The 22,961-nt window shown below is 43.6% G+C and overlaps 1 pseudogene; it reads right to left on the bottom strand.

The window, feature by feature from the left end:
- Positions 1-7,581: 7,581 nt before the first annotated feature.
- On the bottom strand, positions 7,582-11,972 carry LOC135565103 (uncharacterized protein K02A2.6-like; annotated as a pseudogene).
- Between the last annotated feature and the right edge of the window lie 10,989 nt (positions 11,973-22,961).

Raw genomic sequence — 22,961 nt, 5'->3', positions numbered from 1 at the left:
TGCAGAACCAAGAACAGATACAGCCCTTGGTTCACTCCAGACCTGACTGCCCTCGACCAGCACAAAAACATCCTGTGGTGGACTGCAATAGCATCGAATAGCCCCGTGATATGCAACTGTTCAGGGAAGTCAGGAACCAATACACGCAGTCAGTCAGGAAAGCTAAGGCCAGCTTCTTCAGGCAGAAGTTTGCATCCTGTAGCTCCAATTCCAAAAAGTTCTGGGACACTGTGAAGTCCATGGAGAACAAGAGCACCTCCTCCCAGCTGCCCACTGCACTGAGGCTAGGTAACACGGTCTCCACCGATAAATCCACGATTATCGAAAGCTTCAATAAGCACTTCAACGGCTGGCCATGCCTTCCGCCTGGCTACTCCAACCTCGGCCAACAGCTCCGCCCCCGCAGCGCCTCGCCCAAGCCTCTCCAGGTTCTCCTTTACCCAAATCCAGATAGCAGATGTTCTGAAAGAGCTGCAAAACCTAGACCCGTACAAATCAGCTGGGCTTGACAATCTGGACCCTCTATTTCTGAAACTATCTGCCGCCATTGTCGCAACCCCTATTACCAGCCTGTTCAACCTCTCTTTCATATCGTCTGAGATCCCCAAGGATTGAAAGCTGCCGCAGTCATCCCCCTCTTCAAAGGGGAGACACCCTGGACCCAAACTGCTATAGACCTATATCCATCCTGCCCTGCCTATCTAAGGTCTTCGAAAGCCAAGTCAACAAACAGGTCACTGACCATCTCGAATCCCACCGTACCTTCTCCACTGTGCAATCTGGTTTCCGAGCCGGTCACGGGTGCACCTCAGCCACGCTCAAGGTACTAAACGATATCATAACCGCCATCGATAAAAGACAGTACTGTGCAGCCGTCTTCATCGACCTCGCCAAGGCTTTCGACTCTGTCAATCACCATATTCTTATCGGCAGACTCAATAGCCTCGGTTTCTCGGATGACTGCCTTGCCTGGTTCACCAATTACTTTGCAGACAGAGTTCAGTGTGTCAAATCGGAGGGCATGCTGTCCGGTCCTCTGGCAGTCTCTATGGGGGTGCCACAGGGTTCAATTCTCGGGCCGACTCTTTTCTCTGTATATATCAATGATGTTGCTCTTGCTGCGGGCGATTCCCTGATCCACCTCTACGCAGACGACACCATTCTATATACTTTCGGCCCGTCATTGGACACTGTGCTATCTAACCTCCAAACGAGCTTCAATGCCATACAGCACTCCTTCCGTGGCCTCCAACTGCTCTTAAACGCGAGTAAAACCAAATGCATGCTTTTCAACCGATCGCTGCCTGCACCCGCATGCCCGACTAGCATCACCACCCTGGATGGTTCCGACCTTGAATATGTGGACATCTATAAGTACCTAGGTGTCTGGCTAGACTGCAAACTCTCCTTCCAGACTCACATCAAACATCTCCAATCGAAAATCAAATCAAGAGTCGGCTTTCTATTCCGCAACAAAGCCTCCTTCACTCACGCCGCCAAGCTTACCCTAGTAAAACTGACTATCCTACCGATCCTCGATTTCGGCGATGTCATCTACAAAATGGCTTCCAACACTCTACTCAGCAAACTGGATGCAGTCTATCATAGTGCCATCCGTTTTGTCACCAAAGCACCTTATACCACCCACCACTGCGACTTGTATGCTCTAGTCGGCTGGCCCTCGCTACATATTCGTCGCCAGACCCACTGGCTCCAGGTCATCTACAAGTCCATGCTAGGTAAAGCTCCGCCTTATCTCAGTTCACTGGTCACGATGGCAACACCCATCCGTAGCACACGCTCCAGCAGGTGTATCTCACTGATCATCCCTAAAGCCAACACCTCATTTGGCCGCCTTCGTTCCAGTACTCTGCTGCCTGTGACTGGAACGAACTGCAAAAATCGCTGAAGTTGGAGACTTTTATCTCCCTCACCAACTTCAAACATCAGCTATCCGAGCAGCTAACCGATCGCTGCAGCTGTACATAGTCTATTGGTAAATAGCCCACCCATTTTCACCTACCTCATTCCCATACTGTTTTTATACTGTTTTTTTTTTATTTATTTATTTACTTTTCTGCTCTTTTGCACACCAATATCTCTACCTGTACATGACCATCTGATCATTTATCACCCCAGTGTTAATCTGCAAAATTGTATTATTCGCCTACCTCCTCATGCCTTTTGCACACATTGTATATAGACTGCCCATTTTTTTTCTACTGTGTTATTGACTTGTTAATTGTTTACTCCATGTGTAACTCTGTGTTGTCTGTTCACACTGCTATGCTTTATCTTGGCCAGGTCGCAGTTGCAAATGAGAACTTGTTCTCAACTAGCCTACCTGGTTAAATAAAGGTGAAATAAAAAAATAAAAAAATAAAATTGATGGATTAACGAACACATGACAGATAGTCAAGAAAATATGATAACATATGCGTCATAATAATATCCCTAGCCAGCTAGCACATTTGGTTCCTTGGAAGTTGTTGGAACATACATTTTTTATTTACCATTGGCAGTGGTGGGAAAAGTACCCAATTGTCATACTTGAGTAAAAGTAAAGATACCTTAATTAACAGAGCCCAACAGTGGAGGTGTCATAACACCCATAAAACCTAGCGGTCAAACAGGGAAATGATTCAAATTGGTTTTCCCACCATTCATTTTCTCACAGGGGATTTTAGAAACACTTCAAATGAAGTCTGTGTTACGGGTAGGCTTGCCCTGACGTTTTGATAACCATGTATATCTCTCTCGGACAAGGTGACTTTTATCAATATATTCGGCTCTATTTACTCAGATTATAAAATGCTAATTAACATCAAAGTAGACATCATGCAAGACTACAAATCCCTGCAAGCTCCTGCACATCATCTCTAGCTGGAAACTTTGCTAACAGGTACATTTAAAGAAATTTAGCCAATTTATTCATTGCTATATTTAGCTAAGATTAGATAGTCAATGCAGAGATTCTTACCTTTGCCTCGATTCGGCAACCTCGTTCAGATCATCATGGTATTTGTAGTTCTTCAGCTGCCACATGAGCAGCTAATTAGCATTTAATTTGTTTGGGATAAACACAGGCAAATATGTTGATAAAAGTCACCTTGTCCGAGAGAGATTTACTCAGTTATCAAAACGTCACACAGGGTAAGCTTAAAACACAGACCTTATTTTAATTGTTTCTAAAATCTTCTATAGGAAAAATGAATAGTGGAAAAACGATTGGAACCATTTCCCTGTTTGACCACTAGGTTTTATGGGTGTTATGAATCACACTGAGGTACTCTGTAGAAAATGACTCAAGTAAATGTGTCACTCAGTAAAATACTACTTGAGTAAAAGTCTAAAAGTAACTGTAATTACTAAACTATACTTAAGTATCAAAAGTATAAGTCATTTCAAATTCCATAGAGCACAATTTTTTATTTTTTATTGACAGATAGCCAGGGGCACACTCCAACAGTCAGCCATAATTTACAAACAAAGCATTTGTGTTTAGTGAGTCCACCAGATCAGAGGCAGTAGGGATGAATATGGATGTTTTCTTGATAAGTGCATGAACTGGACCATTTCCCTGCCCTGCTAAGCATTCAAAATGTTACGAATACTTTTGGGTGTCAGGGAAAATGTATGGAGTAAAAAGTGCATTATTTTCTTTAGTAAATGTAGTGGAGTAAAAGTAAGTTGTCAAAAATGTCAATAGTAAAGTCAAGTACAGAAAACAACTTATTTTACTTAAGTACTTTACACCACTGCCCATTGGTCCTGGGAACGAAGCAATATGTTTCCTGAATATGTTTCCGGTAAAACTGAACGTTTTTTTTCTGAGAACGGAAGTTAAACTTTTGCATGTTCTGGGTAAACTTGTAGGTCGCATGGAGGTTCTGAGAACGGAAATGATAGACTATTTGGAGGTTTTTGAATAGCTTCCTTAAAACTGTTATTACATGTTTCAATAAGACTTTTAATAACACTGCTAGCTTATTTCGGCAAACCTTTTTTGAACTCCAAGCACAGATACAGTAGGACACATGGAAATGTATTTCTTTAGGAATTAGTCATGCAAACACATTTTTATTTTATTGTTACCCAGCATCAGTGAGATTCAAACCTATCATCTTCTGTGCTCTATCCATGGAATTAGTCCACTGCGTCACTGAGATGGAGCTAAAATGCCATATTTTTGTATGCATACAAAGCTGTTAATTTTTGTCTAAAAATAGGCCCCATTTCAAAGGAAACAAGCACTCATTAAGATCAGTTGTGGTCAATTAGTGGGCGGCTGCCAACACACCAGAATAAATGACTGAAAGAGCTACTTCCTGCGCTTGGACCTCTTACACATAATACATGTCTCCTTATCCTCCGGATGTGTACCAAACTCACTAAAAGTGGCAGTAATAAAGCCTCTCCTGAAAAAGCCAAACCTTGACCTGGAAAATAAAAACAATTATATCAAATCTCCCATTCTTCTCAAATCCTTTAGAAAAAGCTGTTGCACAGCAACTCACTGCCTTCCTGAAGAGAAATAATGTATACAAAATGCTCCAGTCTAGCTTTAGACCCCATCATAGTACTGAGAATGCACTCGCGAAGGTGGTAAATTACCTTTCATTGGCGTCAGACCAAGGCTCTGCATCTGTCCTCATGCCCCTAGACCTTCGTGCCACTTTTGACACCATCGATCATCACAATCTTTTGGAGAGATTGAATACTGTAATTAGCCTACATGGACAATTTTTGCCTGGTTTAGATCTTATCTATCAGAAAGATATTAGTTTGTCTCTGTGGAAGGTTTGTCCTCTGACAAATCAGTGGTAAGTTTCGGGGTTCCTCAAGGTTCCGTTTTAAGACCACAATTGTTTTCACTGTATATTCCACGTCTCGGAGATGTCATTCGGACAAAAACAATTTAAACTTTCCCTGCTATGCGGACAACACACAGCTGTACATTTCGATGAAACATGGTGAAGCCCTCAAATTGTCTACCCTGGAAGCCTGTGTTTCAGACATAAAGAAGTGGATGGCGGCAAATGTTTTACTTTTAAACTCTGAAAAAGAGTGACTCGGGAGATGAGAAGCAGGTACAGGGAGTGAATTAGCTGACGGACATGAAACGGAACAGGAACAGCGTCTGGACAGGAACACATAACAATCACAATACGGTATAATGCGGACACAGGGAACACAACCAAGGAACAGTCAGATATACAGGGGGTTATCAACAAAGTGAAGGAGTCCAGGTGAGTCCAATGAGCGCAGCTGTTGTAATGTTGGTAACAGGTGTGTATGATGACAGGTAGCCTGGCGCCCTGGAGCTTCAGGGTGGGGGAACGGGAGAGGGAGCAGGCATGACAGTACCCCCCCCCCCCCCCCCCTCTAGGAGCACCACCCGGCGTCCCAACTGGGCGAGCCTGATGGGCCGGCCAAGGCATAGGCGCCATACAAGCCAGTTGGGGCGTAGAAGCCTGACGAACCGGCAGAGGTGTGGGAGCCTGGCGACCCGGCTGAGATAGTGCAAACGTGAGCTATTTAAGCCTCCATGAGCCCCCATTTGCTTAGTTATCTATGGTTACTATGATAATATTTGGGTCCTTATGAGGTCTATGGAGTTGAAGTTCCATTCTCCTAAGTAGATTGTTCTGCCCACAGAGATCCTATTATTACTAGTGTTAGTGTTCTAGTTCCTAATTCTACAGTTTTGCCTACCTGCAGCAATCAGGACGTACCTGCAATGTTGATTGCAATTCTGCAATTTGTCACCTAATAATTTCAGAATTATTGCTGCTGCTTTTGTACTGCTTTGGTACTGTTTAATAAGAACTGTTTTGCAAACCGTTGATGTTTTCAAGTATTCCTGGCCTCCTGACACCTTTTCTCTTAAGTGATCTGATCGAGTAAAGCCAAAGTAAAAATGATAACCTTTCTGAGTTGGTCTAGATCAATATATCATGTAACAATAAGTATATAATAGGATTAATCATTCAGTTACAATAACACAATTTCATGGATCTATTTGAGTTCAATCAACTTAATATACAATTTTTATTTTACTCAATTTACTTTACTCAATTTATTTGACCCCATCCAAACAACTTACTCAAGCTTATCTACTCACAAAAACAAAGGGAAATACAGTATCTACTCAGTAATATTATGTGTAATTTTGTTGCCTATAATATTTTAAATATATTCAACAACTAATTTTTTACATTGTATCTATGATGAAATAGTGCATGTGCTGGGGGGCTAGGGTCAGTCTGTCCTATCTGGTGAAATTCTCCTGTCTTATCTGGTGTCCTTTGTGAACTTAAGTATGTTCCCTCTAATTCTCCTCTCGCTCTCTCTTCCCTCTGGGGACCTGAGAACTAGGACCATGCCTAAGGACTATCTGGCCTGATGATTCCTGGCTGTCCCCAGTCTACCTGGTCGTGCTGCTGATCCAGTTTCTGCTGTTTTGCCTGTGGCTATTGAACATTGACCTGTTCACCAGATGTGCTACCCATTGACATGACCAGACCCGGGCTTTCGGGACTTCAGCCCTGAATGATTTTGTCTCAGGCCAGAGTCTTTTGCCCTTTCGGGATGGTGTAAAACAAGCGAGGCTACACTGCATTACACACTGCAATGAATACTCCAAACATGAGCCCTGGCCTGCCCTGTCTTTGTAGTGCTGCCTATATCCAGCCTTTCTGTGTACTGTGGTACTTTCTTTAGGAGGCGGCGTCAAAGTAGTTTTCTAAAGTCATTTTTGATTCTGTAGTGTCTTAACACTTAGTACTTATTTATATCATAAGAAAGACTCTGAATACAAGCAATTGAACTGGAGCTTCACATTTACTCAAACGAGTTAGTACCAGAATAACATAGAACAACACTGCGCATGACCAAGGGTGCTCCATCCTTAAAGGGGACATCAGTAATTAACAGAACAATAACATTCCTTCTCTTATACAATCAGAGTTACTTTTACCAAACCACAACTGAAACATTTCCCAGAACTTGTTGCAGTTATTTTGCATCTTTTAATTTGAACTTGAACAGTTAGTTTTTGTTTGTTTGTTTATAAGTCTAGTCTGTCTGGTGGACGGTGCCTTCGTTCTGGATGGCGCCTCGGATTGTCTGGAGGCTCCTGAACATCCTCAGTGTGTGCTTGTTCCATTATAGCTTCTGCTATAGCAGCACCTTCATCAACACGTTCCCTTCTTTTTGCCTGGGGTCTCTTTACTGCCCCACCGTCCTCTACAGTTCCCTGTGTGTCACTCTCAGGAGCTCTCTGTACCTGTTCTCTCTCGATTGTTGTGCTCTTTTGAATGGAATGCATTTGGTTAATGTGACTCCGCCACATTATGTCTGGGCTCACTTGAACCTGGTAAGTTCTGGGTCCCGTTTGTGTATGTACGGTCCCTCTTGTCCATTTCCCTCCTCTTCTGTAATCTCGCACCATCACCTCCTGTCCTGTTTGGAGATGGCGCTCCCGGCCACCGGAGAGCATCTTGGCTTGTTTGTTCAGCACTTCATTACGCCTGTTTGGCTTCATGATGTCCAGCTGTGTGCGGAGAGGCCTCCTGAACATCAGTGCGGCTGGGCTTTCATTTGTCGTGGCATTTGGGGTGTTTCTGGGGTGTTTCGGTAGGAGGCCAGGGACTTGGCCAGTTTTGTTTGCAAAGTCCCTTCGTCTCGTTTTGCTGCACGGAGTCCTTGCTTTAGGGTTTGCACAAAGCGTTCTGCCAGCCCATTGATGGCAGGGTGGTACGGAGCTGAGGTTGAGTGTTTGATTCCATTTACTGACATGAATCTTGTAAACTCGTCACTTACAAAAGCTTGCGCGTTGTCACTTACCAGCTGCAGCGGCAAACCGAAGCGTGCAAACGTTGTTCTGAGACACTCTATCGTCTGAGCTGAGGAGGAGGAGTCAGTGCAAAACATCTCTGGCCATTTGGAATGGGCATCAACTATAACCAGAAACATGTGCTTTTCAAAGGGACCAGCGTAGTCCACATGAATTCTCTGCCATGGCTCTGCGGGCCATTCCCATGGGTGGACTGGGACAGGAGCAGGCATGTGAAGGGTTTCCAAACATCCGCTACAGTTCTTCTCCATGTTTTCTATCTGTTGATACAGACCTGGCCACCAGAAGTGGCTCCTTGCGAGCATTCTTCATTTTGACAATTCCAACATGACTTTCATGTAGTTGCTGCAAGACTAGATGTTGGCATTTCTGGGGTATCATGACTCTCATTCCCCACATCAAACATCCTTGGTACGTTGTAATTTCATTTCTCCGCTGGAAATATGGAGTCAGCTCCTTTATGCCAGTAGCTGGCCATCCTGACATGGTGTAGGTGTACACTTCTGACAAGGTCACATCTTTCCTTGTCTCCTGTTTGATAACTGTGCTTGTGACCGGTAGTGCCTCAAGCTGAGCGGTATGGAACATGTCCACTGCATCCACCCTCCTTTGTCTTTCTCTTGTACACGGCAGTCTGGATAATCCATCTGCATTTGTGTGGAGGGATGACGGCTTAAACTCAATGTCATACATATGACTGGCAAGGAACAGGGCGTATCGCTGTAACCTGGCTGCTGTCATTGACTGGCAAGGAACAGGGCGTATCGCTGTAACCTGGCTGCTGTCATTGACTGGCAAGGAACAGGGCGTATCGCTGTAACCTGGCTGCTGTCATTGACTGGCAAGGAACAGGGCATATCGCTGTAACCTGGCTGCTGTCATTGACTGACAAGGAACAGGGCATATCGCTGTAACCTGGCTGCTGTCATTGACTGACAAGGAACAGGGCATATCGCTGTAACCTGGCTGCTGTCATTGACTGGCAAGGAACAGGGCATATCGCTGTAACCTGGCTGCTGTCATTGACTGGCAAGGAACAGGGCATATCGCTGTAACCTGGCTGCTGTCATTGACTGGCAAGGAACAGGGCATATCGCTGTAACCTGGCTGCTGTCATTGACTGGCAAGGAACAGGTCATATCGCTGTAACCTGGCTGCTGTCATTGACTGGCAAGGAACAGGGCATATCGCTGTAACCTGGCTGCTGTCATTGACTGGCAAGGAACAGGGCATATCGCTGTAACCTGGCTGCTGTCATTGACTGGCAAGGAACAGGGCATATCGCTGTAACCTGGCTGCTGTCATTGACTGGCAAGGAACAGGGCATATCGCTGTAACCTGGCTGCTGTCATTGACTGACAAGGAACAGGGCATATCGCTGTAACCTGGCTGCTGTCATTGACTGGCAAGGAACAGGGCATATCGCTGTAACCTGGCTGCTGTCATTGACTGGCAAGGAACAGGGCATATCGCTGTAACCTGGCTGCTGTCATTGACTGGCAAGGAACAGGGCGTATCGCTGTAACCTGGCTGCTGTCATTGACTGGCAAGGAACAGGGCATATCGCTGTAACCTGGCTGCTGTCATTGCCGGAATGCCTTTCTTTGGACTGAAAATGGAAAGCAACGGCTGGTGATCTGTAACCAGTGTGAAACGCTTGCCATATAGGTATGCGTGGAATTTCTTGACGCCCCACACTAGTGCCAGTGCTTCTTTGTCGATTTGTGAGTAGTTTTTCTCTGCATCATTCAATGTTCGTGACGCAAATGCAACTGGCCTCTCTGACCCATCTTTCAGTGTGTGTGAAAGGACTGCCCCTAAGCCATAAGGGGACGCATCACAAGCCAACTTCACTGGCATTTCAGGGTCGTAATGCATCAGGACCTGTTCAGATGTTATGAGCCGTTTTGCCTCCAGAAATGCATTTTCACACTGCTCTGTCCACCGCCATGTCCTATTCTTTTCCAGGAGCTGATTTAGAGGCTGGAGTACTGCTGAAAGGTTTGGGAGGAATCTTCTGTAGTAATTGATCAGTCCCGTGAAAGATCTCACTTCTGTGATATTTTGTGGTCGTGGTGCCTGTACCACTGCCTCGATTTTGTCCTGTGTTTTGTGCAATCCATTGCAGTCAATCTCATATCCACAGAAGACAATCTTGTCTTTGAAGAACTCACACGTCTGTAAGGTTGCCTGTAGACCATACTCTTTCAGTCTTTTCAGGACCTCTTCCAGGTTAGCCAGGGGCTCTTTGTCGGGTGCGTCCTGTTATGATCATGTCATCCAGGATACACTGGGTTCCTGGGATTCCTTGCAAAATCTGGGCAATAGTTCGTTGCCAAATGGCTGGGGCTGATGCAATGCCAAAAACCAGGCAGTTATACCTGTATAGACCTTTGTGTGTGTTTATTGTCAGGTACTGTTTGGAGCTCTCTTCAACCGGTAGCTGCAGGTAAGCCAGTTTCAGATCGATTTTACAGAAGTGTTTCCCACCAGCTAGTGCAGCAAAGATGTCATCCAGACGTGGTAGGGGGTATTGGTCCACATGCACGTGGCCCATTCACTTCTGTCCACTTTCGTCAGGATCCCTGTATCCTGCAAGCGATCGATTTCCGCTTCCACCTTTGGTCTCAGGGAGTATGGAACAGATCTGGCTTTGCAGAATTTTGGGGTTGCGTCATCTCTTAGTACAAGTTTTGCTGTGAAGCCTTTTACTGTTCCCATCTGATCACTGAAAACTGTGTTGTATTTCTTCCGCAATTGTTCCAGTGTTTGGTCTGTGCCTTTCTCTTTGGATTGGAACGTGTGGAGCATTTTCAAGTCACACCAGTTCAGCTTTATTTTTGAAAGCCATTCCCTGCCAAATAATGGGGGGCCAGTTCTAGGCACCTCATACAGCTGTAACTGCTGTGTTTGCCCCCCATAATGCACTCTGACCTGCAACGCCCCCATTGGGCTCAATCTCTCTCCCGAGTAGGTCACATTTGTGTTCTTCAGCTTGATAGCCTTGAAGTGCTCATTGTAGACGGTAGTGGAAATTATAGACACTGCAGATCCTGTCCAGCTCCATTTTGAGGGGTTTGTCTTCGATATCTGGTGTCACCCATATTATGCTACTGCTGGGAGAAGTCACTGTGTTTAACTCCATTGTACCAATTCATCGTTCATCTGAATCACTGCCACTGTTCTCTGCTAGTGCATTCACAGACCCTTTAATTTTCTCAGTTTCCCTTTTGTGACTGAATTTTGCTTTGCATGCTCCGTGAATGTGCCCCCTTCTACTGCATTTGTGACACATTTCGTCTTTGAAACGGCAGTCCTCTGCTCTGTGACCATCTCTGTCACACCTGTTGCATTTTTCGGCCACACGGGAGCGCTGTTGGCTGCGTGAAAACTTGTGCAGGGAAATTTTTGACAGGTCAGTACTTCTTTTACTTTGCAACTCAAATGCATCTTTAGTCGCGATTTCCATAGCCACAGCAATTTCAACCGCCTTTGCAAACGTGAGCTCTGATTCTGTGAGCAAACGTTTTTGAATGTGTTCATGTTTCAGTCCACAAACAAATCTATCCCTTAATGTGTAATTTAGGTTCTCTCCAAACTGGCAAAGTTCAGACAGTTTCATCAACTCTGCTACATATGTACTAACACCCTCCCACTCATTCTGATCTCTCTTGTGGAAACGAAAACGTTCCGCGATGAGAAGTGGTTTAGGTGATAGGTGATTTTGCAATATCTCCACAATCTCTGTGAATGTTTTATTTGAGGCCTTCAGAGGGGCAGTCAGATCTCTTAGAAAACTGTACGTTTTTGGGCCAATTAAACTCAACAACGCTGGTACTCTTTTGTTATCAGCAATGTCGTTTGCAATGAATTACTGTTCCAGTCGTTCAATGTAACTTGCCCAGTTTTCTTGCGCGTCATCAAACACATCTATTTTCCCGATGCTAGCCATTCTCTTTACCTCCGGCTCCACGGGTCTTTGATCTGCCGCCTCGTTCTCGTCAGCTGTCCCCTCGTCTTCACTGCTTGCTAGCTGTTGTGCTACAGGGTCAAAATCTTCCTCTCTTCCTACGAGCTCCATCTGTACACTGCAGGTAATCATCCTCGTCGCCATTGTAGTGTCTTAACACTTAGTACTTATTTATATAATAAGAAAGACTCTGAATACAAGCAATTGAACTGGAGCTTCACATTAACGAGTTATTACCAGAATAACATAGAACAACACTGCGCATGACCAAGGGTCATCAGTAATTAAAAGGGGACATCAGTAATTAACAGAACATAACAGATTCCTCACAACAACAACAAAAAAATTGGGCACAGGCAGGTGACTGTTCATTCTCTGAGGAAGTGAGCCGCATAGATGGGAAAGAGAATTGGAGATAAACTTTGTTAGCTTGCTATTATTATTACTATTTCAATATTTTGACTCAAACTACCCTGACAGATAACGTTAAGCTAACTAACTAATGTGAGGAACTACCCAGTCTACTGTTGCTAGCAGTGCTGCTTCATTAGCAACCTAGCACATTTTATGAGCAGAGTTTTGACAGTACAGTTATTGATTTGCTATCTGGACACTGAATCCAACTGCTGGAGCTCTGTTCACCACCCGACAAAGTATCACTAACGAACCAATTAATGTCTAATCAAGTACTGTCCAAATATGCTAAAAATTACTTATAAAGATAGCTAGCTAACTAAAAAAAAAAATGTTTTATTATTATTCTTATTATTCTTTGCTAGCTAACTAACATGAAGTTAGCTACTTTTGGTAACGTCAGCTCAATTAGCCATCTCTTGAAAAAACAAAGCTGGAATTGAAGATGCAGCTCAGCAAACACAGAGAGTGAATAGATTGTGTGTGTTTACAATTTAGCATCTAAACTCAGCACCCTGTCTTTCAAAGAGAATTATTAAAAATCCAAATAACTTCACAGATCTTCATTGCAAAGGGTTTAAACACTGTTTCCCATGCTTGTTCAATGAACCACAAACAATTAATGAACATGCTGTGGGACGGTGTGGGATGGTCGATAAGACACTAACAGCTTACAGATGGTAGGCAATTAAGGTCACTGTTATGAAAACTTAGGACACTAAAGAGGCCTTTCTACTGACTCTGAAAAACAGCAAAAGAAAGATGCCCAGGGTCCCTGCTCATCTGTGTCAAAGTGCCTTAGGCATGTTGCAAGGAGGCATGAGGAATGCAGATGTGGCCAGGGCAATACATTTCAATGTTCGTACTATGAGACGCCTAAGACAACGCTACAGGGAGACAGGATGGACAGCTAATCGTCCTCGCAGTAGCAGACCACGTGTAACAACACCTGCACAGGATCGGTACATCCAAACATCACACCTGTGGGACAGGTACAGGATGGCAACAACAAATGCCCGAGTTACACCAGGAATGCACAATCCCTGCATCAGTGCTCAGACTGTCTGCAATAGGCTGAGTGAGGCTGGACTGAGGGCTTGTAGGCCTGTTGTAAGGCGTTTATCGTCAAAGGAATGAGCATTACACCGAGGTCTGTACTCTGGAGTGTGATCGATTTGGAGGTGGAGGGTCTGTCATGGTCTGGGGCAGTGTGTCCCAGCATCATCGGACTGAGCTTGTTGTCATTGCAGGCAATCTCAATGCTGTGCATTACAGGGAAGACATCCTCCTCCCTCATGTGGCACCCTTCCTGCAGGCTCATCCTGACATTACCCTCCAGCATGACAATGCCACCAGCCATACTGCTCATTCTGTGCATGATTTCCTGCAAGACAGGAATATCAGTGCTCTGCCATGGCCAGCGAAGAGCCCAGATCTCAATCCCATTGAGCACATCTCCCAGCAAGAACGGGCAAATCTGGCGCAGTCCATGAGGAGGAGATGCACTGCAGTACTTAATGCAGTTCGTGGCCACACCAGATACTGACTGTTACTTTGATTCCACCCCCCCCCCTTGTTCAGGGACACATTATTCCATTTCTGTTAGTCACATGTCTGTGGAACTGTTTCAGTTTATGGTTCAGTTTTCGAATCTTGTTATATTCATACAAATATTTACACATGTTAAGTTTGCTGAAAATAAACGCAGTTGACATTGAGAGGATGTTTCTTTTTTTGCTGAGTTTAGCTACATAGATGGGTTGGCTGACAATGTCACAAAAACGATGTGCGCGCTTCCATTGGGCGTAAATCAACCTGTTGTGGTTCTGGATCGCTAGATTTCTAGCAAGAATGACACTGCCGTGTGGGGAATCATAATTGGCTTATTTCAGCATGTCATCGTGTTATTGATACCATGTCTTGTTTTGAGGTGTTTTGTCTGATTTCATGTCAATGCAAATATGGCTAAAATTCGCTAGCTAGCTAACCAACAATTATAACGATCTATTTGAAACAACAAGTGGTCATTGTGCAAATGTATTTGTTTTCAATTAACATTGGAGACGAAATATAGCTTACATGTTAACAATCTGTTTTGCAGCATGGTTGAACACATGTCGATTTTGTTGCTATAGCCACAGAGAAAGAGAACACAGGTATTGTGGTTAGTAAAGGGTAAGACAGTTGAATGTTAATCAGGTTTAAGATTGAGGGAACAGACATTTTCCCAGATTTGACCTTTAGTTCAATTTGTGGGGCTGAAGTTAGCCTAGTGCTTAGAACGTTGGGCCAGTAACCAAAGGGTTGCTAGATCAAAGTGTGTGTGTGTTCAGAATACTCCATATTGCTACGGCACTATGATACTATGCCGTCTCTGTAATAATATAGGAGATCCAGGAAAGCAAAACTTCAGACAGCAAGGAAGAGAGGGGAGCAGACAGGACAGAGTGAGAACACAGAGAGAGGGGAGGCCCACACAAGACAAACATGGCAGATTCCTCTCAAGCTAGAGGAAGTAGTTCTGGCTAAACATTACCTCTCAAAAAAATAAAGATGCCACTTCTGACATGTCCTGTGTGTATAATTTGTTAGACCCTGAAATGTTCCCATCACTGAAGGCAATCATACAGGCTGTGCTGACCATCCCAATTAGCAGCTGTGAGAAACCTTTCAGTGAATGAATACGTCTATATACCTGGTTTAAGAGCCCAATGACCCAAGATAGAATGCATCACGACAATTGACAAAGATATACATACTAACTAGAGGTCGACCGATTATGATTTTTCAACACCGATACCGATACCGATTATTGGAGGACCAAAAAAATCCGATACCGATTAATCGGCCAATTTTTACAAATGTTATTCATTTATTTATTTGTAATAATGACAATTAAAACAATACTGAATGAACACTTTCATTTTAACTTAATATAATACATCAATGAAATCAATTTAACCTCAAATAAGTAATGAAACATGTTCAATTTGGTTTAAATAATGCAAAAACAAAGTGTTGGAAAAGAAAGTAAAAGTGCAATATGTGCCATGTAAAAAAGCTCAAGTTTAAGTTCCTTGCTCAGAACATGAGAACATATGAAAGCTGGTGGTTCCTTTTAACATGAGTCTTCAATATTCCCAGGTAAGAAGTTTTAGGTTGAGGTTATTATAGCAATTATAGGACTATTTCTCTCTATACCATTTGTATTTCATATACCTTTGACTATTGGATGTTCTTATAGGCACTTTAGTATTGCCAGTGTAACAGTATAGCTTCTGTCCTTCTCCTCGGCCCTACCTGGGCTCGAACCAGGAACACATCAACAACAGCCACCCTCGAAGCATCGTTCTCCATCGCTGCACAAAAGCCGTGGCCCTTGCAGAGCAAGGGGAACAACTACTCCAAGTCTCAGAGCGAGTGACGTTTGAAACGCTATTAGCGCGAACCCCGCTAACTAGCTCGCCATTTCACATCGGTTACACCAGCCTAATCTCGGGAGTGTATAGGCTTGAAGTCATAAACAGCTCAATGCTTGAAGCACAGCAAAGAGCTGTTGGCAAACGTACGAAAGTGCTGTTTGAATGAATGCTTACGAGCCTGCTGCTGCCTACCACCGCTCAGTCAGACTGCTCTATCAAATATCAAATCATAGACTTAATTATAACATAATAACACACAGAAATACGAGCCTTAGGTCATTAATATGGTCAAATCCGGAAACTATCATTTCGAAAATAAAACGTTTATTATTTCAGTGAAATACGGAACAGTTACGTATTTTATCTAACGGGTGGCATCCTAGTACATTTAACCATGTTTGAACTTTTAGAAAAAGTTATGTTAAAGCGATGAAATACAATGAAAATAACATTCCTTAAATGTGTTGAGAATGCTCCAAAACCAAGCAACTATCCTGCATCATTCTCAGAAAAGTTGTGGGAAGGTTGCATGCAAAGTATCCATGGTACAAGCACGCTCTCATCTAACTCTAAGAAACATATGGTTCTCAGAACGTTATGCGCTAGCTGGGTATTATCCATGACATTCTCAAATATGTTAAAATGGGATTTAAAAAACTCCCTGCAACACAAGCAAAGCCCATAATGATAGACATAATTGATTAAATGAGGATTGACAGCAATCATACTGTACCTTTACATTAATTAAAGATTTGTGTCTTAAATTCCCATCCATCTCTATGTAAGCATACTGTAGTCAGTCAATGTCAGTGCCATTTCCATGTCTCATATCCAATATGATATTAATATACATATGAAGTGGGTCCCTTAAGTATTCAATGGAAGTACCTTTGTCTGGATTGCCCTCAAGTTGTCATAAAAGATGTAGGTCCTCAGCTGGTCACGGGCTCCCCTCTGACCAATAAATAATAGTAGGAAGGGCCGCTAAATCCTTAAGATGACAGCAGTGCTCCGTCCAGAATGGTCGCCTCTCACACAACAGAGATAATAGATCAATGAGGAAGACATCATAGCACAGCACAGGTGTTCTTCACTGGAGATGAGGCCTCAGTCTGGCTGCTAGCTCATTATCTCCCTCACCAACTTCAAACATCAGCTATCCGAGCAGCTAACCGATCGCTGCAGCTGTACATAGTCTATTGGTAAATAGCCCACCCATTTTCACCTACCTCATTCCCATACTGTTTTTATACTGTTTTTTTTATTTATTTATTTACTTTTCTGCTCTTTTGCACACCAATATCTCTACCTGTACATGACCATCTGATCATTTATCACCCCAGTGTTAATCTGCAAAATTGTATTATTTGCCTACCTCATGCCTTTTGCACACATTGTATATAGACTGCCCATTTTTTTTTCTACTGTGTTATTGACTTGTTAATTGTTTACTCCATGTGTAACTCTGTGTTGTCTGTTCACACTGCTATGCTTTATCTTGGCCAGGTCGCAGTTGCAAATGAGAACTTGTTCTCAACTAGCCTACCTGGTTAAATAAAGGTGAAAAAAATAAAAAAAAATTTAAAAAAATTTAAAAAATTGAGGGAGCACCAACTCTGCTGTGGAAAGATGCCTGAATTTTAGAGGACTTCTTAACCATACACCCGGGTGAGAAAAAATAGCAATTTAGATTTTCAAAATGGTAATGTAAAACACATTTGTTTTATAAAAATGAATGAGTTTATAACCACAACTGTTATTTAAGTCAGTACAGTACGAGAGGATGGAAGGGTCGCTCCATTGTCCTCTTTTACCTCGGACCCGAGTGTTAATATCATGGGGGAGAGGGAGGGCTTTCTGCCAGTCTGATCCTATTCAGGAAATTACCCAAATACTGTATGTGCCAAGGTCATCCCGTGGCTCACTTCATTGAAAGATTAGCCTGGATGGGGGTGAGGGTGGTGGCAGGAGGGCGGGGTGGGTGTAGTTTAAGCAAAACCCTCAAGAACATTATGATTTATTTAAGTGAGGAGAGAGAAATATGAATAATGCATCGGCTATAAGGAACATGAATCTCTTTTGTACTAATTGTCAGGAAGGCTTGCATCCAGTGTCTAAGGGTAGAGGGGCTGCAGGACCCACAGATCACAGTGGTACGGCTCAAAGCCGACTGTCCTACAGCCATGGCCATCGACTTGCAAATGAGCTCAAAAAGCCTAATTAATGGACGGCTAATGAAAGAAGCAGCATTTTGGTGCTGCTGACTCCCGCCCGATGAAGAAATAATCTGGTACCCCTCCTTTCTCTCTCTCAGCCGAGATGGCCCGTGCCATTGAAGTTGATTGCGGAACGCATCAATATGTGAACAAAGTTTGGAGGAGAGCGAAGGGGAAAAAATTTGCATTCATTTGAAGAACAGGCCTGTTATTTATTCTGTAGCTTTTGGCACATTTCGGGTTTTCCGCTCCCAGGAGAAGAGATGGAGCGCAATATTTAAGATGTGTGACGGGCGATAATGGCAACTTCTTCAATTCCCTCTCACTCTCCCTGTCTCTGTTGTTTGTACTGTATATAGATATGTTGAGGAGGGTAGGGCAGCAGTGAACTGGGAACTCTCTTTCTCTTTCTTTCTCTCTGTCTCCATCTCTCTGGTTAGAGGGTGGAGCGTACGTGGCAGAGTGCAGTACAGATCAGAAACGCTGCCCTAGATGCTGTGCCCTGCAGTTGTGTCTCCTCTCTTTGAAGCCTCTGTGCTCCTCTAAACCCAACCCTGAGGTGCTGCCACCGTCTGCAGGGGGCCTAGTGCCCCAGCCTTAGCCACGCCACTGTTTGAAGACAAGGGGCCCTGAACCCTGCCACAGCCACAGGCATACACTAAATATAGTCATACACACACAAACATACTGTACTTACATGCACATATCTCTTAGTTTTTAGTTATACATCACCATCTATCTGGTTCCCCCCTCTCATGCCTCAGAAACAGTGATGTGGTTATGCTTTACTGGTACCTTTTTCAAATGCACCAGGCAGTGTGATCTGAGCCCTGGTTTCTCCTTAGCCTCTCTCCTGCTGTTCTTCTCTGCTGTTTGTCCTGCCCCCGGGTTACTGTGGTTGTCCTGCCCTCTCTTGCTTCTAAGTTCATCTGAAGACACCCCCAACCTTGCTCCTCCGCCCTCCTCCTCCTCCTTCAGGGAGCAGGGCTGAGATGGATGACTGGGTACAGCTGAGACCCCCAGATGGCCTGATTTATGGAGGCCTATTTCCTCCCAGGCAGAGTGGAGGCCCCTGGGGGCCCACCTGGGGATCGCTGGGGGACGCCCACCGTCTCAGGCCTGATGGCCCCCAGCTCCCGCTCTGCCGTGATGCCAAGTACCAAACGGCCACTCCAGAACGCTCACCATCCGTCATGTGGGCAGCCAGGGATCTCCCTTAAAGTGAGGAAGAACAGAGAGCAGGAAAAATGAGAGCCGTTCCCTACCTTCCCTTCCCTGGCTCTATACCACAGACATTGATCTCCACTGCAACAATTCATTATATCAGCTCAGCTATAGTCTATTGTCAGGGGGAAGTTAGGAGATACCTCCCTGCTTTTGTTCGAGAGCACCATACAATCACTATAAATATATCACCATCACATGTGAGACCCCATCATAGTACTGAGAAGGTACTCGGGAAGGTGGTAAATTACCTTTTAATGACGTCAGACAAAGGCTCTGCATCTGTCCTCGTGCACCTAGACCTTAGTGCCGCTTTCAACACCATCGATCACCACATTCTTTTGGTGAGATTTGAAACCCTAATTGGTCTACATGGAGTTCTTGCCTGGTTTAGACCTTATCTGTTGGAAAGATATCATCTCGTCTTTGTGGATGGTTTGTCCCCTGACAAATCAATGGTAAGTTTTGGTGTTCCTCAAGATTCCGTTCTAGGATCACTATTGTTGTCATATTCTACTGCTTGGTGATGTCATTCAGAAACACAATGTCAACTTTCCCTGCTATGCAGACAACACAGCTGTATTTCACTGAAACATGGTGAAGCCCCAACATTGCCTACCCTGGAAGCACGTGTTTCAGAGATAAGAAAGTGGATGGTAGCAAATGTTTTACTTTTTAAACTCAGACAAAACAGAGATGCTAGTTCTAGGTCCTAAGAAACAAAGGGATCTGCTGTTGGATCTGACAATGAATCTCAATGGTTGTACAGTTGTTGTAAAAATTACTTTGGACCCTGTTCTCTCTTTTGACGAACATTTAAAACATATTTAAAGAGTAGCTTTGTTCTTTCTTCGTAACATTACAAAAATCTGAAACTTTTTGTCTAAAAAGGATGTCGAAAAGCTAATCCATGCTTTTGTCACTTCTAGATTAGACTACTGCAATGATCTACTCTCTGGCTACCCAAATAAGTTACTAAATAAACTTCAGCTAGTGCTAAATACAGCTGATAGAATCTTGGACTAGAACCCTCGAAAAGTATTATATTATTCCAGTGCTAGCCTCTCTACCATGGCTTCCTGTTAAGGCTAGGTCTGATTTCAACGTTTTACTGTTAACCTACAAAGCATTATATGGACTTTCTCCTACCAATCTCTCCGATTTGGTCCTGCTGTACATGCCTACACACATGCTACGGTCACAAAATGCAGGCCTCCTTATTTTTCCTGGAATGTCAAAGCAAACAGCTGGAGGCAGGGCTTTCTTGTAAAGGGCAACATTTTTATGAAATGGTCTGCCGATCCATGTGAGAGACGTAGCCTCGGTCTCATCCTTTAAATCTTAACTGAAGACTAATCTCTTCAGTAGGTACTGTGATTGAGTGTAGTTTGGCCCAGGGGTGCGAAGGTGTTCGGCAAGGCACTGGTGTGAAGAATCACCCTTACGGTCTCCCCCTGGCCGGCTCCCCTCTCTCCACTGTGTTTCTCTGCCTCTGACCCTATTACGGGGGCTGAGTCACTGGCTTGCTCATGCTCTCCCATGCCGTCCCTAAGAGGGGTGCATCACGTCATGTCAGGCTTTTTCTGCTACATTCGACTTGAGTGGGTTGAGTCACTGACATAATCTTCCTGTCCGGTTTTGCGCCCCCTAGGGCTCATGCGGAGGGGGAAATCTTTGTGGGCTATACTTGGCCTTGTCTCAAAGTAGGAAGTTAGTGGTCTGTTGATATCCCTTTGGTGGTGTGGGGGCTGTGCTTTGGGAGAGTGGGTGGGGTTATATCCTGCCTGGTTGGCCTTTCGCAGTCCCAGTATCTATACTGCAATAGTCTATGTGTCGGGGGGATAGGGTCAGTCTGTCATCTCTGGTATAATTCTCCTGTCTTATCTGGTGTCCTGTGTGATCTTAGTTATGCTCTCTCTCTCACTCTCTCTCTCTCTCTCTCTCTCTCTCTCTCTCTCTCTCTCTCTCTCTCTCTCTCTCTCTCTCTCTCTCTCTTTCTCTCTCACTACCGCACCTGCTTTCTCAACCACTGAATACTCGGCTATGAAAAGCCAACTGACATTTACTCCTGAGGTGCTGACCTGTTGCACCCTCTATAACCACTGTAATTATTATTTGACCCTGCTAGCCATCTATGCACGTTTGAACATCTTGAAGAACGGTCTGACCTTAATGGCCATATACTCTAATAAGATAACTGGCCACCTCTCTGAGCCTGGTTCCTCTCTAGGTTTCTTCCTAGGTTCCTGCCTTTCTCTGGAGTTTTTCCTAGCCACCATGCTTCTACATCTGCATTGCTTGCGTTTTGGGATTTTTGGCTGGGTTTATGTGTAAGCACTTTGTGACAACTGCTGATGTAAAAAGCGCTTTATAAATGAACGTGGTTGATGTGATGATCACATGTACACGAACCTACAGCTGTAGAAAACTTTGGGATGTTGTATTTTCAGGAGAAAATACAGCGGTAATCTAATTAAGTGATAATACCCGATAAACTGGTGTTTGGAGGATATATTGACACGGGTGTTCGTTTTGTATTAACCTTGCAGTCTGTCTCTCCGACTTTTCCAACATCGTTTCAATATTCAAATTCTATCTCCAGCTGTCCCACAGTAATGAATGTGTAGGGGTCGGGAGTCGAGACAAACCGTACCAATATATCCTCTAAACACCGGCTTCGAGGACATTATCCCTTTTATACAATGGGTTACCAGCATATTCAAATAATGATTAACATATTTTAATTAAAAAACTTTATTTGGATTAATTTATTCGTACTATTTCATCCTTCCACAAGATATAGTCCCGACACAAATCTAGGGTTGCTACCCAAGCTGGCTGGTCATTCGTTCTATTGGTTCGGTTGCCAGAGACGCGACCCAGTCGTTCAGTCTTTCTGTTCTGTATCTATGGACCCAGTCGTTCGTTCTAAATGGTTGCTTGCTAGCTAGCAGACAACGGATAACTTACAGTCACATCAAACATAAAAAAGAATAACAACAGTAGCTGCATTTGCAGAAAGGTTTATACAAATCTCCATTGTTGAAAACTAGATGTTAGTCTAAAAGAAATGTGAGATAATGCCTAGATGTTTTTATAGTGGAGATCAAGTAAATAGGCATTTTAACGTCATAGAGTTAGCTGGTGGTAACTTGTGGAATGGACACTGGCTGGAGCAAGCTTTTAACCAATCAGCATTCAGGATTAGACCCACTCGTTGTATGTAAGCAGAATAAAGACTATTGTAATATTGTCTGGCACTGTAATATTGTTTTGCATCTAAATGTAAATGGTATAGTCCTGTGATGGTATTTAAATGGTACACAGACTGTATTCTAATATTGCATGATAGGTTTTGTGTTCTGTTGAATTTGAGCCAGGATAGAGGATGTCTTAGTCTTATTGGATGGTGGATAACACCATGCTTACACACATACACACATACACACACTGAACATATAAAAAAATAACTAGCTATTTCATCTCGTAAACACTCTTTTGTGCACCAAGGAAATGTGCATATTATTTTATTTTATTACCTGTAACTGACTTCTGTCGCTACGTTTTTTAAAAGTTTTTTAAAAACATTTTATTTCACCTTTATTTAACCAGGTAGGCCAGTTGAGAACAAGTTCTCATTTACAACTGCAACCTGGCCAAGATAAAGCAAAGCAGTGCTACACAAACAACACAGATGTCACGTTCGTCGTATTGAGGAGACCAAAGCGCAGCGTGGTGTGAATACATACTTTTAATGTTAGACGAATGAACACAAAGAACATTAAACAAACAAACAAAATAATAAGATGAACATGACCGCTAGCAATACTGTGTGCAAACATGCAACATCACATAGA

The sequence above is a fragment of the Oncorhynchus nerka genome, linkage group LG27, assembly GCF_034236695.1.
Source record: "Oncorhynchus nerka isolate Pitt River linkage group LG27, Oner_Uvic_2.0, whole genome shotgun sequence".
Taxonomy (NCBI): Eukaryota; Metazoa; Chordata; class Actinopteri; order Salmoniformes; family Salmonidae; genus Oncorhynchus; species Oncorhynchus nerka.
The sequence above is the reverse complement of the archived record's forward strand: the minus strand, read 5'-3'. Positions and strand labels throughout refer to the sequence as shown.